At 39.4% G+C, this 17,052-nt stretch overlaps 1 protein-coding gene and 1 long non-coding RNA gene across 3 annotated transcripts in view; both read right to left on the bottom strand.

Annotated features, from left to right (window-relative positions):
* The window catches only part of DPP6 (dipeptidyl peptidase like 6), a 548,806-nt gene that overhangs the window by 424,278 nt on the left and 107,476 nt on the right, over window positions 1-17,052 (bottom strand). The gene's annotated exons all lie outside the window — the stretch shown is intronic.
* The window catches only part of LOC146768104 (uncharacterized), a 75,653-nt gene that overhangs the window by 11,683 nt on the left and 46,918 nt on the right, over window positions 1-17,052 (bottom strand). The gene's annotated exons all lie outside the window — the stretch shown is intronic.

Here is a 17,052-nt window from a genome sequence, read left to right as displayed (position 1 = left end):
AAATCAGATGCAATTCTTTCTTTCTAAGGCACAGAAAATACCTGCCTCCTCATCCTACCCTCAAAACCTCCATATTGCTGTAGGTGAGGCTCAGGCAGTTTGCATTAATCCACACCAAGACATGACTGGAGAGAGAAGCTGACTTCCAGCACACCAGATTCACCCTGAAAATGCTCCCAAGCACCTCAGTGCTTGTGTGGACACATGGTGGGGCACACAAACACACAGACACAAAGCACTGGCAAATTTTGTGGGCTGTGTCCAGACTGGAGACATGCCAGGCTCCCAAACTCTCACCAGTCTACAGCTGGAAATCAAGCCCAATCCAAAGTCCATTTTCACAGGCACCAGATGTTAGGCCTCTGTGTACTGAAAGAAGAACTAAATTCTGCCAAGAGCAGCAAATTAAACTCAGATAGGTGCTGGCTAGGGGAGTAGAACATTGATGAGATATCATGTTCATCCTTGAGATTATTTATATCTAGAGAACCAGGCTTCTTGTTTATCTGTAAAGAAAGTACAGCCACAGCATGCTCTCCAAATGAGCAGTATTTTGATCTTTTAGTAAGCTTTTTTATTTATACAATTGGGCAATATTTCACTCTCCTCCTGCACTCTGAATTTTACCTGTGATGTCCTTGTCTATACACATCTGTCATGACTCAGGCAGAAATGAATACCACAGACATTTCAAAGCACCACCAGTCATTTTACAAGTGTACTAAAATGTGGTAAAATACATGGCATATTGCAACTAGAAAATACATTTTAATCTTTCCAAAACCTGCTTCTGTTGATGACCCATAAAAGGGAGAAGTTCAAAACACTATTTCATTGCTTATCTTCCCTGCCTAGGCTCTGACATTACAAGATGAGAAATGTTATGAGTCTGAATGAACTGACCACCTGCAACAACCAAATTCCTTTCTACTGTTTGAACAGCAAATATGCACAGGAAATGCAATAACCTTCTATATATGTCAAAAGGGCAAAGGAACCCTTAAATTCAGTGCTCTATTCATATAATTGCCAAAAGGCTCTACAGTGCAAGCCAGAAACTTAATACAAGTGGCCACTATTCTTTTCAAGCTGGAATAACACTTTTCCATTTGGAAAAGCAATGCAAAAATCTAATGCAGCACAAAAAGCCTTGCATGAAAGCAATTTTTGATACCACTCACTTTTGCAATTTCCCTACTGCAGATTTCCTTCCTATTTCTTTCCATCTCACATCAGAGAAGCAATCTTTGCTTTCTTAAATCATCACAACGACTTAATGCAGGCATTTTACATCCAACATGGCCATGATTAATGGAAATAAATTTGTCCCCACTGCTTAATGTTAAACAGCTGAGGTCAGGTTATATGCTAATTTAAACTTAAGATAATCCTTCTGGTGTCAGTGGGATCACGTTTGGCACAAACCATTGCTCCAGTTGCATTTCTGTCTCCTGAAGCCTCCCACTGCATCTTAACAAACATCTTTGGTAGGGTTCTAATGGGTACAGAGCAATGAGAGTCATTCACAGCAGATGGCATTTTGTGCTGCTGCTTGCAGATGGCAGTACTGGGATTTGCCAGTCACAAAAATAAAGCCCCAAAACTGGCCTAAAACCAGACCATAAAAGAAGGACAATAAAAAAATCACCCCAACACATATTTTTGTGGAGCAGGAGTAGTGAAGCAAACTTTTCCAGCTAGGCAAAGGTAATGGTTAAATCCTCTAGTGCCTAATGAGGTATCAGCTCCAGCTGGAATTTGTCCTGCAGGTGTGCATTTTATAACAGCTCTTCTTTTAGAAGGCCTCAAGTGCTTGAAAAGGCAAAAAATTGCATAGCATTCTCCCTTTAAAGACCTATGAATTGTGTCATTTCTTACCATACTAGCTATTTTAAAGAAAATTGTAGCATTTTTCCAGAGCTGGTTATATAAAGTACTGAGAGAGGCAAAATCAGATAGAAACACATCAAACATCACTCTGGGTGCCTCAACTTCTTTGGAAGCTTCTTTGGAAAATAAGCAAACAAGAGGGACCATTAGAAAAGTATTACCATCTGAGCTGGGGTCTTCAGACAATGAAATTAAGCACAGTTAAAACTTATAAGCCCTGATATCCCTCTGTGGGAGGGTATCCTCCTCTCCACTGCCTGCAGAGACTCAACTTCCTTTCTAAGACATCTGAACTGAATGCTGAAAATGAATCTCCCAAGTTGTCAACTTTGAAGACTAAAAACTCTGTGGATCTAGTGGATCCCCCCAAATATTCCCTCAGTGAAGCCAGGGCGTTTCCTTTGTCAAACTGGGATATCCCTGGATGTGAGACAGTCGATGAGCAGCCCCTCCACGAGTAGAAGCTCATTCTTAAGGACTTCTTGGAAGAAAAGCAGCCACATTGTTTATACTGAAACAGCTGGCACAAAAGCAAAGAGTGGCAAAATTGCAAAGATTCAGATCTTCTGTGATAGAAATATGGCACATCCTCTGGGATATTTGTGAATATTGAGATGTGTTGAATTTGTGAATATTGAGATGAGGTGAGTACCGTTTCAGCAAGAGAAAGATGCTGCATTTGACTAAAAAGCCTGCTTCACCTATCAGTTCAGTGTCACAAAACTGCAACATATTTATAGAAAAATCTTCACCACTACAGCACCTGTTGCTACTGAAAGGCCATCTGGGATCATTTCTACTTTATTTCTGGTAAAGCTCCATCCCAATCTCAGCTGCAGCCACTGGGGCTCTGTTCTGACATCTGTAGGATAACTGTGGGCAAGGGCTGCGTGCACTCCCTGAAATGTCTCAGTGATCTTGTTAATAACTGAGCACAACTAAAGAAGTATCAAAAGATGCAGAGATAGAATTACTGAAAGAAAAATGAGTTTTATTATTTATATTCCAGCAGCATACAGGAACCAAAAGTGGGATCTGAGTCTCAGTGTGCCAGGCAATATATAAATACACAGTGGAAGGCAATTCCAGCTCTGAAGAGATTACAGTCTTCAGAAGCAAGAGAGGTGGGGGGTGAGAAAAGAAACAGAGAGAATTAATACAAACACATCAAAACCAGTCCCAGAGCTAGGAGAAAAACTGTCTCTTTCCAGGCTCCAAAGCCTCTCCCCTGTCCAGTCTGTCATGCTGCCTGCTAATCACAAGTTTGACATCTTTAATACGATCACTTTCCACAAGATCTCTGTGAGCCAAGCTGTGGGGTGCTCCAAGCAGAAAGCAGGTTGAATCACATCTCCAGAAACAAAAATGATCAGTTTATTCTGCTATAAATCTTCATGAATCTACACTAGGTTATTGCTCCTTTGTCCTTTATTTCTCTTTTGCCATCTTTTTTTTTTTTTCCCCTAAGTAGGTCACCTCATCTCCTGAAGTATGAAGCCATAAGACTATGAAAACATAAAGGAGATTTATTTCTCTTTGTGTGCATGATCTTCTCTGCTGAAAGAAGTATGGGAATGACTACAAGGTTCATCATCGACTTCCAAGAATAGACAAATGCCTTTGTTAGGCTTCTGTGGCATGTCTCAAACACAGGCAGGATGAAACTCTCAGAGAAGGCAGAAGAACTCTTGGCATTAAGCTGTCCACTAAAACACTTGATCACGGTCCAAGGGTGACAGAAGGTCAGAGAATAATTTCATTTGAGAAATTTAATTTGTTAGACTTAACGTAAGGCCATTAATGTAGGGGTTTTTTTACCTTTCTGTTTCAGACCTCTCTGTACCTAGATACACATTTATATTAAATTTATGATTACAAGTATCATGATAGACTGCCCTTTACTAGCCTCTTAGAGGGCTCTCAGTCACAATGATTCTTCACATATGATGCTTAATTACATTTTAATAAGTTGATCTTGAGAAAATAAAATCCCCAACAATTTAAATCCTGGACATGTCTAATATGTGAGGTTTTCATAAAATAAAACCAAGCACTTCTTTTTTCCCTCAGTATTCTTATTTTGTATCTTTTTAAACTGATTTCTGTTTGTACTGATTCTAGAGGTCTCAGTTCACACCACCAAAAAATGATGTTATCAACAACAGATGGTTGTTCTTGGGAAACACCTCCACTTGAAATAAGGGAAAAGTGAAGAAATCCATGGAGTAGAGCAGAGCCTGCATTCAGGCTGTCTGTAGTGAAGGAAAAGCTTGTGGCTATTTTATTAAGAGGTGGATGCCAATGCTATAATTCCAGAGCTATTTATGAATGTACCAGACAGCACACACAAGCTCCCATGTGCTTATTAACACGGAGTGTTCACCAGAGTCACAAAGGACCTTGATTCACCAGGGGCCATTTAAACAAACACACTGAAATGTTGACATTACACTCTTATGGGAGATGCTTCTGACAATAGATTAAACTACATATGTGCTTAAAAAATTAATTATATAAACCCATATTCCAAGCTTCTCTGCAACAGGCAGATTCCTTCTGTAATATAAGCAGTAAAATTATGTGGAATAGGAAAATCTCTTTAAAAGATTAAAACAGAAAAGAGTGCACTAAAAATCTCTAATTTTTAAGGTGTTCCTATCTCAATTTTTCACTTATATTTAAAGCCTACTAAATTCCCTCAGGGCCAACAACTGTTAAGATCCAATACCTTTCTTAGGAACTAACCACAAGTCCATGGACCCTGTCATCACCAGAAATGCCATCTCCATGCCTCTGCATCAACCCACTCCCTTCGTGTGGACATATTTTCAACTAAAAGCAGCCCTTCTTTCTGGGCATCCTGTATCAATGGTTCTTCCTTACTTCTGACAAAGCAGAGAACACAACATTGAAAGCAAGAAAGCTGCTGTGTGCAAATAAATCAATGAAGTTCACAAGAGGAATTAGGTATCCAGCTTTGCTGATATCTGATTCCAAAGGAATCAAAGGCAACTATATTAATGTAGTGTCTGCTGACCAGGAACTTTCATTAGATTCACAGGAAAATTTAAGCTCTTAAAAAAACTTGTTAATAATGCCAAGTGACACAGTTATGCAATTATCTGGTCCACTTGTTTTGCAGTTTACTACTACTCACAAGTAGCTTTCCCACATTCCAAAAACTTTGATTAAAAACATTATTTACCATAGAATAGCTAATAACACAATTATTATTATTATTATTATTATTATTATTATTATTATTATACTACAAGAAGCTCTTCTTGAGTCCCTACTTCAGCTGTACCCAGGGCTGGAATAGAAATTTCTTCAGAGGATTAGGAGGAAAAGTTGTATGTGAGAGCTCCTAATGCCTCTGGTGGCTGTCAGTCCAGATCCCTCACGTGTGCAGAGTCTTCGAAACCACGATGTTTGAAAAACCAGACTTTTCACACCACTTAGATTTTACAACTTGCTGCAGGAAAACTGTGAGTAGAATCACTAAGAAAGGAACCACCAAGCAACTACTGAGTTCTGAGACTTCATTTGACCTATAAGAGCAGTGAGCTGGCTGGTGCTCCATCCATTAGTATTACTGGCCAGGGCTTCTCAATAAAGGCTTTACGATGAAAGCATAACAAGCTCAGCAGGCATAATTCTTAGTTGTTCCTGTGGACAATGGCTAAATCAATACTGAGCACCAGCCCCAGAGTTTCCAGATAGCAACACGGTCAGTCTTCCTTCTTCATATAACTTCACTAACAGCATGCAGTAAACCATTCAGCAGGCAAGAAAAAATCCTGCATTTCAACACACCAACATAAATTTTCCCCTTCTAGATTGTCCTTTGCTGTGGCAATGGGACAGGTAGGCCAGTGTGAAGTGTGCTACCTGGACATGCATTCACTTCTATGGATTTACTCCTGCACAGTGGAAGTTCTCCTTTGTGATATATAGATGAACATCACTATTATCTCCAATGCATTGCCTATTTTCAACCTGCATCCTCAATTATGTCTGCAAGGTCATACAGCTAAAACCCAGCAGTGACAGGATCTCAAACCAATGCTATGTCTGACTTTCTTTAGAAACAAAGTATGGAGTCCACATTTAACTCATTGCTTCTTAATCATAGGAGCTCTGGGCCATGCTGTACCCTCACTGTACCAGCTGAGCTTTATTTCACACCTTTAACCTCCTGCAATTTAAATATTCATAGCTAAGCTCATTACATAAGCTTCCTTTATAAGTAATAACCACTGTAGGTCAGGAGTCATTTGATCTATTTCAGCACCTATTTCACAGTGATGAGTTCTGTGCAAGCCTTGCTAAGGGCACTCATTGGATCTTCACAGATTTCAGCAGGAAACTGGGATGACCAGCTAAGATGCAATATGTCCATCTCTCACATGTTTACATTCCATCAGGAGTCCTGGATCAGTCCTGCCCTGTGTCCATCAGTCTCCTAAGTGGGCTGGAACACTGATCTCACATAAAAGTACCATAAAAAAAATATATATATATATATATTAAAAGCTGTTCCATGTGTCTACTGAGGCAGCGTGGCCAGAGAAGGACAAGGCAGAGCTGAGACTGAGTGGCCCTCAATAACCACTGCTATTGTGGTTATTGGTTAATGTTCTGACACCTTCTTGGGGAAAATTTACCTCAGTAAGGGGAGATTTTCAGCCTTACATCACACCACAGCTACTAAACAATGGATATGCTTGGGGTCTAATCCAAATTGAATCTATCCAGTACTCTCTGTGAAACATTTCTATGTGTATTAAATAATATTCAAGTCCAAATAATTTTCAATGCCAAAATCAAAATAAACCAAGTATGGTTTCTTAATTGCATGTGTAATCACTTCTGTAGTATATATGTAAATGCCATAAATAAAGGCACTGAAAACACATAAGAATAAGAACAAATATACATTTTAAAATGTCTGCAAAACCTCAAGGATACCTGGCCTCAATCTGACTTGTGAGCACAAATGCCTTTGATTTTCAGCCATTAACTCTTTTATGACACAGGGATGTGCAGGGCAATTAACTTGAGGGTGGTGAAAACTGCAAAAATCCCTAAAGAATAGTCTGACTTTACTTGTGTGTGAAGTCACTCATCAGTGAATACAAAAGGAAAACCGAACAGAGCCAGCCCCAGCCACAAAGGTGATGGAGAGGACAGGGTAATACCACAATCAACTCCTTTCACAGGAAGAGAACTGTTTTCTAGTTAAATCCTCTTTCACAGAGGATTAAGCTACTATGAAAAAAAAATAAAAAAGAAGAACGGTGTCTGCATAACAATTCCAAAACTGCACCATCTGTAGACAAGCATCAGAGTACTTAAAATCCCACTGGCAGACCACTGCAAAAACAGTTTGGCAGTGTCTGCTACACTCAGAATCAAGTGTAAGGAGAAGCCAAGATGAAATCTATAGGGATACTCAGATGTGGAATCTCTCTTCTGTCAGATGTGGATACATCTCCATGCATCAGAGGCCAGTGAAAGAGAAGAGCCATGCAGACAGGCTGCAGCTGGAGAGCACAATCCTGTGGGCTCACAGCACAGGGGAGAAGCCACGTGGGTTTCAAATGTGAGATGCTCAAACCAAGGGACTCGTGAGTGTGAGGTGGAAGCCAAATGTGTGATCTTATACTTCATGCATGAGACTCCTCAGGCCTGCCTACAGCCTTACAAAAACACTCACAAACCAATTTCAGCCAGCTGGTTTGTATTTTCATTGTATTTCCTAAGGGCGGAAAACAGAGTCTGCCCACAAACTGCATTCATATTCTCCTCGTGTAAATTTTACTTTTCAGCACAGCTATGATGGGTTTAATTTCACCTTGATTTCTTTGGAGGGTAAAAGCATTACAGAAAAAATAAATTTCTTTCTGCTTTGCCTTCAGCCAGAGAATGACAGCAACATTCTCCCTGTGAAGGAACTGGTAATGCTGCAGTGATTTTTATCACTAGCACTTGTATCTCCTGGATATTAATAGATGTTTGGAAAAGGCTGTAGTATCTCTTTGTTTATAAAATACAACTGGTTATAATTCTGTAAAGTGATGAATTCCTGTGTATCAGGAGCTGAGCAGATTGCTTGCCTTAACTCTGCAGTTTACATTAATGGACCACCAAGGTTTGGCTTGGAAAGGGATCATAAGATCCCAGATGAGGCAGACCTACATTATGCCATCACCATCTACTCTTGGCATGTCAAGGGCACTGCTGCCAAGTCAACCAATGTGGGTGTACTACCTTTAAATGCATCCAGATCATTACAGTGAGCAGGTGGGTCTGATTTTGGACAAAGCTGACCAACATATTATTCAACATCAGGGTATCAAAATTTGGACAGATTTTAAACTGGAGAAATATAAAAAAATAATACAATAAGGACAAGAAACTGCATTTCAACAATAATGAGGTACAAAAATAAGGATTGGGGAATTTACAGATAGATGCAAGTTCTGAGAAAAAGAACTTTCCACTAAAACAGTTCTTCAACTTGATATGAGACAATAACACAACACTTATGGGAAGTGCAAATATTATTATGGAGTCAGTGAAAGACAGAAGAGCTTTAAATGCACTTCCAGTAAGATTTTTACTAAATTTAGCATTTAGGGTTCTGTGCCTATTTTGAGACACAAAATGCTGATCAGTTTGGAGAGACTATGGAGAAGAACAAGGAGAAACATGCAAAAGAAAAAAATAACTGAGGGGGTAAGGTAAAACCCCAACAGCTTTTAACAGCTGATAATAAAGGAAGAAGCAAAAATTGCTGTGTCTGTAGTGGACAGAACAGAAAATACAAGAAGATAAGAGAGGGAAAAGATTTCTAAGGATGCTGTAGCATCACCCAGAAAGAGTGAGAAACCTACCCCATCAGAATTTTTAAAACATTAAACAGGCACATCCCAAGAATGATTAAGGCAGAATGATCCTGGATTGCAGCTGAGCAATGAACTAAGTAAAACCTTATATTTCCCTTTAGCTCTGTATTTCCTTCTTTCTTGTTGGTGAGCTTTGTTTCTTTCTTGTTTTGTTTATCCTGTGGATGAGCAAGGCAGAATGTCCACAGCCTGGCTTTCAGATCCTGACAGGAGATTGAAGTGTATAAGCATACAGAAAAAAAAAATCTTTATATTCTGTGGGAACTATGCACACTTGAAATGATAAAATGCCACAAAAAAAGTTTCAGAGCCTTCAAACCATCCTGTGCCAGGTATTTTAAAGATGATTTTCATTATATTCCATGTTTCTCACTTCATTATAATCTGATTCTATTTTCACTTTAATAGGCAGCACTTTTACTGACTTCAACAGCATTATTCCTCCTGTTTTCACACTCATTACATAAATGAGGGTAGACTCAGCCCTAAATGAGTAAAATGGTTTTAGCATTACACAATTTCAAACTCCTGGGTATTTTTTGCCATTTACTACTCTCCTCCAGGTTTCCTTTATGCCTATAAATTGTCTCTTTGATGGCAGTGGCAGGGATGTATTTGTGTAAGACAGTGTTTGCTTCCATAAGCCTGGGAAGACAGATGAAGCCCTGCAGAACCCTGCAGCTGGGGCGAGATAGATTGATCTGTAACTCAGTCCAGCAGGTTTTAACTACAAGTAACATGAAAAGCTCTCCAGCAAGCTGCTGAATGCAGCAGTCTGTTTAAAAACAATACAAGAAGTGACTGAGCAGATTCATCTCATTGTAATAAAATTCTCACCGAATAAGACAAACTTCCTCAATAGGCTGGGTTTTCCACTCACTTGCTGTGACTTCACATAAGCTGCACTTCTGAGGTCATGAATGCAGCAGTATGAAGTAAGGAATATTGTGAATCTGGTGCTCTTTTTAGATCTCAGTCCACCTGTAGACAAAAGCCCTAATAATGTTCAACATTTTACACATCGGCCAGAGTTGAGGAAACACATTATTACCACAACAATAGCCATAACGACCTGGAAGATAAACTTAACAGGAAATACTCTGAAAGTCCATTTTACTAAGTCTCTTAAAATTACATTCAATATCAAAGCTATGCTGATCTCCTGCAGTGCCACATCATTGCTCCTGAATACATCAGAAGCATTGGGCATCTTCGAAACACAAATTTCATTTTTTCAGACATAAATTTTCTCCAGCATCACAATGTTAAACTGGGATCTTAAGAACTGTAAGATCTGAATAACAAGCTAATGAATGAGAACTTGCCTCTTTTTTATCTTGGAGTACTCCCTGAAGTATACCCAAAACAGGGGTATACCTATTCAGTATCAAGAACACTGGACTGGTAGTTTGAGAGACTAGCAAAGGTAGTTTGAGAGACTATCCTTCATGGATAAAGGATATTCAAAAGTACTCCTACAAGAGTAAGTAGTCCTTATATCCAAGAAGTCCTAAATATCCAAGAAGATACTTAACCTCTAAAGGCTCTAGGAAAATCACAGTAGGTAACTTTTAGTTTGTTATTCTCAAAACACAGCTGTCTTCTAAAGAATCAAAAGCCTGAAGTGTCCTATTTTTGTTCAAGTATAATCTAGTTTAAGTCCCCTTCCAAACTCTGTTTTACCCAGGAAGATAACTGGCAAGCTGAAGGGTTTTAGGGAGCTAGGAAACATAAAATTATGTCATGAACTGTTTTTGTTAGCTAAATTCTTCCATGAAAGCTGAACTTGAGAAAATCCAGAGAGCTGATAATCACCAAAATTATCTTCCTTTGCAAATAAAAATACGTATGGTAGAAGAGTTTTTCAGGTGGAGAAGAGTTTCATTACTTTCACAGTAAAGAAATTCTGCCTACCTAACCACACTGCTAACACCTTTATCATAAGAGAGGTCATTATGTGTCGGAACTCAAAATGTCCCTCAGACATTTTTGGATGTTCCAAGTCCAAGTCAGAAGCATTTGAGACCCTGGCAGGCAGCTGGAAACAGCTGTGATTTTAGATTTGAACCATAGAATGATTTACCAATCTTGCAAGAAAAACAAGAAGTCACAAAAGTTTAGGTATTATAGTAAAAGAAGTCACAAACTAAAGGAAAGAATTTTTAAGTGCTATACAAGAGAGTTTTAAGTTCTATACAGGGGGTTTTAAATTTTATACATAAGGGTCAGAAGTTTTAAGATAAAGAAATTTGAGGCTGTCCTGTCATCCCTCTTTCTTCTTCCTTACCTCCATGTTCTTAGTAATGTTAGCACTCACAAATTAGTTTAGAGTAAAAAGGCACCATTTAATATAAGTAATAAGCAATTAAAAAAAAGCTATAAACATTCAACACATAATGTACCATATAAAAGACAGCACCAGCCCTAGGCGGGGGAAGAAAGAAAAAAAAAAAAACCACAAAAAATGTCTGAAAGTATATCTAAAAATGCCTTTACCTGAGCTGCTAAGCAAATCACAGCAGCTCAAAAAAAAAAAAAATCTTTTAAATAACTTACAATAAACTACCTTAAAACCAGACAACAAAAAACTACTAAACCTTTCTTTAAAAGCACGAGTTAAAGGAGATATTTTTCCACCACATGGAGCCACCCCCAACCTAGGGTGAGCTCCGGCAATTATGGTGACTTTTGTAAAGGACAGTTTCTGATTTCTGTATATAATATAAGCAGAAGACAGTGCTTAAGATGGAGGTAAGCCCATAAACCCAGAACTTGGGAACCGATGTTGAATCCAGAGCTGGGGTTAACTGAGGATGCCTTGAACATGGTGTGGATCATCAATCAGACAAGCACTCCAAGGAAATGCTCCACCTGTGCTCCCTGTGAAGGAGCTCCCGCTGCTCCTCGCACAGAGCACCATTGCTGGGAAGACATTTCAGGAGAGAACTGTTCCCTTGATTGTGCAGGCTGCCAGCAGCTCAGAGCATCTCTAACAAGCCACTCACAGAAGAAATCCTGAGCATTGTCCTGTCTCAAATCTATGGCAATTCTCCAGGTCAAGGGTCAAGTCCTTTGGCAATTAGCAGAATAAATTAGTTTGTTAATCACCTTGGAGGAACAAGTAATCAATAGGGAGGTGCTGTGATGGGTGACTAAAACTATTCACATAATCACATAGTTAGAATGTCCTGGTTTTGAATGACATTTCCTACCCAAAATAGCCTGGAGGAAGAGAAGTGCTGTTGACAAATGGGAGCTGAGTGAAGCTGTTTGGGAATGCAGGAACGGTGCATTGCCTTAAGCAGTTTAAGGGAACCTGTGCATATAGCAAAACTACATCTCTGAAACTATTTCAAAGTTAAGAGTTGCAAGAAGCTATTCAGGAAATAATATTAAAAACAGGTCTGGTGGCATCAATCAGAAATTTATAACCCTTGCACTGCATGGGAAATCAGGGAAAACTGCACAGAATTGAAACTACAAGAGCAAAACCACAGAGAAATCAACTGACAAAACAAAACTGCCCACTGGCTACATCTGGGAACTCGAGTTCCCCTCAATATCACTTCATGCTTTCCTTTGGTGGGCATTCATCATCTCAGCACTAATGAAATTGTGTCCTGAGTGCAGCAATCAGGGTGTGCTCAACATTTTCCAAAGAGCAGACCTGGAGTTTCCTTCTACTTTAAGATGAAAGGTCATGATTCCTATAGCTTTTTATCTGGATCTTGCTCTGACATAACCTTTAGTAACTCTGATTCCATCCAGAAGGATTTTGACAGGATTGAGGAGTGGGCCTGTGCACACCTCATGAAGTTTGACGAGAGCAAGTGCAAGGTCCTGCACATAGATTGTGAGTGGATTGAGAGTGACATGAAAAGTTGGACATGACCCAAAAATGTGTGCTCACAGCTCAGAACCATATCCTGGGCTGGCTGACAAGAAGCAGAGTCAGGTGTGGAGTGAGGGGATTCTCCCCCCTATTCTGCTCTGGTGAGACCCCATCTGGAGCACTGTGGAGTCAGAGCAGTTAAAGTCTGGGGTCAGAGCTGCTAAAGCAGGTCCAGAGGAGAGGTCAGAGTGCTGAAACACCTCTCCTATAAAGAAAGGCTGAAAGAGTTATTCACCCTGGAGAAGAAAAAGCTCCAGGAAGACTTTCCTGAAGCCTTTCAATACTTAAAGAGAGGGGGCTTAAGAAGGGAAAGTTTTCACCAAAGTCTGTAGTGACAAAACAAGGGGCAGTGGTTTCAAACTCAGAGAGGGTAGGTTTGGATTGGACATTGAGAAGAAATTTTTTACAGTGAGAGTGTTGAGACATTGAAACAAATTGCCCAGAGAAGCTGTGGATGTCCCATGCCTAAAGCTGGATGGTTGGATGGGTCTTCAAGCAACCTGATCCTGTGAAAGATGGCCCTGCCTATGGAATGGGGTTCGGGCTACGTGATCTTTACAGGTTCCTGCCAACCCAAACCATTCCATGAGTCTATGAACCTCCTGTGCTCCCCAGGCAGGCCTAATTGCACTCAGTTCTGGGCAATTTTCCTTTGAGAGCCACAGAAAAGACACAGTTACCCTAGACAGATTATCTGAAGTACAAACTGCTTCTGCAAGGGAACTATGGATTATCACACATATGGATTACATATACTCTCTTTTACCAAGAGTTTTTAAGAGAGCCCAATGTTTTCTTCTAAAGTGCCCCAATTACAAAATCCACGGTTTCCCATGTGGTTTTTGTTTCCCCTCTCTATCAAGACTGTTATTTCTACTATTTCCAAATTGGTTATCGAAGTTTCTTAAACAAGGAACCTCAGTCCAAACCTCAAGCCCTTGGTTTATCCAATAAGCACTTTGATAAGATTTCAAGACCTTTATCTGTATTGTTTATCTGTCCTAGGCTTCTCTAGGATTACTGACTTGGCTTCCTGTAGGAGGTCAAAATAACTCTCAGGCATAATGAACAAACAGGAACAAGCTTTTACAAAGAAAATAAAAGGAAAACAACCTTCCAGACTTCTCCTTCCTCACCAGATTATTTGAGCCACTGTCATATGCTAGGGGCCAGTACAATCACAGAGCAGAAAAATGTTCAGGAAACATCCCAGTCTTACATAAGGTAGGAGGCAATACACTCTGCAAGTAAAATTTGCCAGCCAAAGTAGCACAGAAGCTGCACCAGGTCCCCTATGGACTTCTGTTGCTTAGAAGCTCTGATTAGATTATCATAATGATCTGATTTAGGCCACAAAATCTATTATTCTGAACCAGCACATTATCAGAGATAATTTTGTAAACTGATGTCAACATTAGAGAAACTCAGATTACTATTCGATCAATACTTGGAACATTAAAATAAATTCCTTAGAGTCCTTATGTGTATCCAGTGCATCAGTAACAGACTGTAGTATTTGCAGAACTCAGGGCAAGATTCAGGTCTATTTGCTTAGTCAAACAAGAGTTTCTGTGAAGTTTCTCTGGCCTAACTGACATTAGCTAACAGTTGCTCTTAAAATTCTTACTGCTTTTAGTAATGAATCCAAGGAGAAGCTCTAATATGTGTTGACAGCACCAACCTTCCCTAATTGCTTCCTGTGCAGGAGTAAAATTTTTGTCAGTTTTTCAAAGAACTAGAAAGTCTGCTTTGGAAACAAATCAGTAAACTCCCCAGCTGGCAAGACACCAGCTTTCCCTGACGCATTCCTGTTATCAGTAATTTAATGATGCAATTCAATCTTCCTCTGGGTTTTATTCTTAGAGATCTTAAATGTACACATTCATCTAGAAGGACCCTTACCGTGGATAACAAGTTTAGATAATCTCTTTTGACTCACTCCATCACATCAGGCTTGGAAATGAGGTGAGGGTGAGGCACATCCTGCACAGTTCTGGCTTTTTGGCCACAGCACCCATCAATTAAAGAGTCAGGAAAGAAGAACCACCTACTGAAAAACAAATATATACTAGTGGAAAAGGATAGCTAAAGCTCCTTGTTCCTTCTCATCAGTACACAGGAGCAGTAAAAATGAGACAATTAGTCTCAGTTTAACATTCTGCTCTCAGCACACTGGCACAGCATCTGGTCATCCCTCCCAGCCCAGCACAAGCTGCAGAGCCCAGCCCCAGCAGCTCTTCACTGCAAAAGGACAAAGGCCAACAGGCACAGGGCAGCAAGAACTGCTTTAAAACCAGTCATGAAACCAACCTCAGTTTCCAAAATAATCCATCCTGCTCTGGTTATTCCTGGCTAATTGAATTATCTGGGAAAGTAAAAGAAAATCCAGAAACTCTCCTGATTGTTTTGCCCATAATTATATAGTCTGAAACATGTAAGGTTAGTGCAAAATGAATTCCTAATTCTGAGCTGGTGTCTCCAGCTCCTCAAGCACAGTGAACACCTCACAGTTAGGCTGATTCTTCTCAGATGTGATTCTTCAGCAGCCATGATTAACTCCCCCACTGATTAGTATATTGGAGGAAAATATTCTGCAAAGTAATTACAGCATTTAAAATGTTTTAATAGACAGCAATTTTCCAACCCAAAACATCAAAGAGGTGGGTTTTTTTGATATTTTACCATAGAGAAAAAGAACAAGACCATAAAATTTGGGCTGTTTAGCCTGGAGAAGGGAAAGTTGCATTGAGACCTCATCATAACCTTCCAGTATTTGAAATTGTGCAATTGTATCCAGAGAGATGAAACTTCTTTTGTCCCTTAGCAAAGTTACCAAAATTCATGGAGGTGCTCTTTAAGGAACTATGTATTTAAGTTTCATTTATTTTTCTCATTGATTGGCTACAGAACACAGGTTTATGAAGCAATTTGATGCAGGTATCAGTTTTAAGGTGACTTAAGAGTCAAACCCAAGGAATATCTATTTAAAATTGTATCTTTGCTGAGCAATAGCAATTGGTATGAGAGACACAGCTAACAGAAGGCAACAGACAGACAGCTGCTGCATTTAAAGTCAGGTATTGTGTCAGAAAATAGCCCAGTAGCTCCTAAAATAGGCCTCAGAGCACACAGCAGAGCACTAGACTCCTGCAATGGAAACTCTGTCAAACTCCTTCAAACTTAACAAAGTATAAAGTGAAGCAAAGTGAAGCATTACTCAGTTTTGGTTTTGTAGCTTTATATACTCACTGAAAATCTAATTTTTACCTGTGTTTGTATACACATATATACATGAGAAAAGCCTGTGGTGACCTATATATTAGAATCTTTGAGATTACTGCACACTGCTAATATGCAGTGTAATTTCCATAATGCACTTTCTAAAGTCATATCAGCATCTTTTAAAAAAGCTGTAGTATGGGGTAGCCTGCTCAAAGATTAAAGCTAGGAATATAATCCAATCCAAATATGCCATAAAGATGTTAATTCAGCAACCACAGGAAGGACAGGGAAAAGATAAAATTTAACACTGTAATATTAACATCTGTGACATCCCAGTGTCAAATCACAAGTAGCAAAGAAATGTGGTCTTTTAAAGGTCTGACTGGTCAAAGCCAGACCATTCTATTTCCTGCCAAAAAGAAAGCAGGTTGATTTTTAAAACCAAAAGGAAAAGAGGAGATGCAGCTCTGAGAAGTCTCCAAAGCAAGTTAGGTAGAAGTTATTTAGCTGATATACTTGGAACAGATAAGGCAAATCCCTATGGGTAAGCATAATGTTAGGGACATGTTTTGGTATTGTACCTTTATTTCTAGGAAATGTATTTATTTTTTCATCATTTTTTAACTTCAATGTAAATTATTTAATGAAAATAATAAGACAGATTTATTAATGTAAATCTGAAATTTTCTGGACAGTTTTTTAGTAGAACTTGTTTCATTAAAATTCCTGTTGCAACAAAAACTGCACTAATTTGTCCTTGCCCTCTAGTTATCAGCAAAGTCGTCAAGTAATTCTAAATCTCACATCTCTATACTCAGACCACAGCTCAGTAATACAGAAAACCTGTCTGTAATGCTCACAGCACCAGATCAAAAATTTCCTGACACATCAGGTTGTCCAATAGAAGCTCATTCTACTGGCCTAAATCCATTACAGAAGTATGGACAAGTTGAGGTTCTACCAGCAGATTTTTGGTGAAATCAGGTACAGTTTTGACTTCCACAGCAGCCTTGGAAGCCAAAGGAGCTGACAGAAATATGGGCATGTGCCAAACCCCAAATCAGATCCAGCTCATCTTGCTGCATGGTCCAGTAGTCCACAGATGATTTTGAAGTCACAGCTTCTGTGTTTTCCAGA

The sequence above is a fragment of the Lonchura striata genome, chromosome 2 (genome assembly GCF_050655825.1).
Source record: "Lonchura striata isolate lonStrDom1 chromosome 2, ASM5065582v1, whole genome shotgun sequence".
Taxonomy (NCBI): Eukaryota; Metazoa; Chordata; class Aves; order Passeriformes; family Estrildidae; genus Lonchura; species Lonchura striata.
Note: the sequence above shows the minus strand (reverse complement) of the source record. Positions and strands in the feature narration are given on the sequence as shown.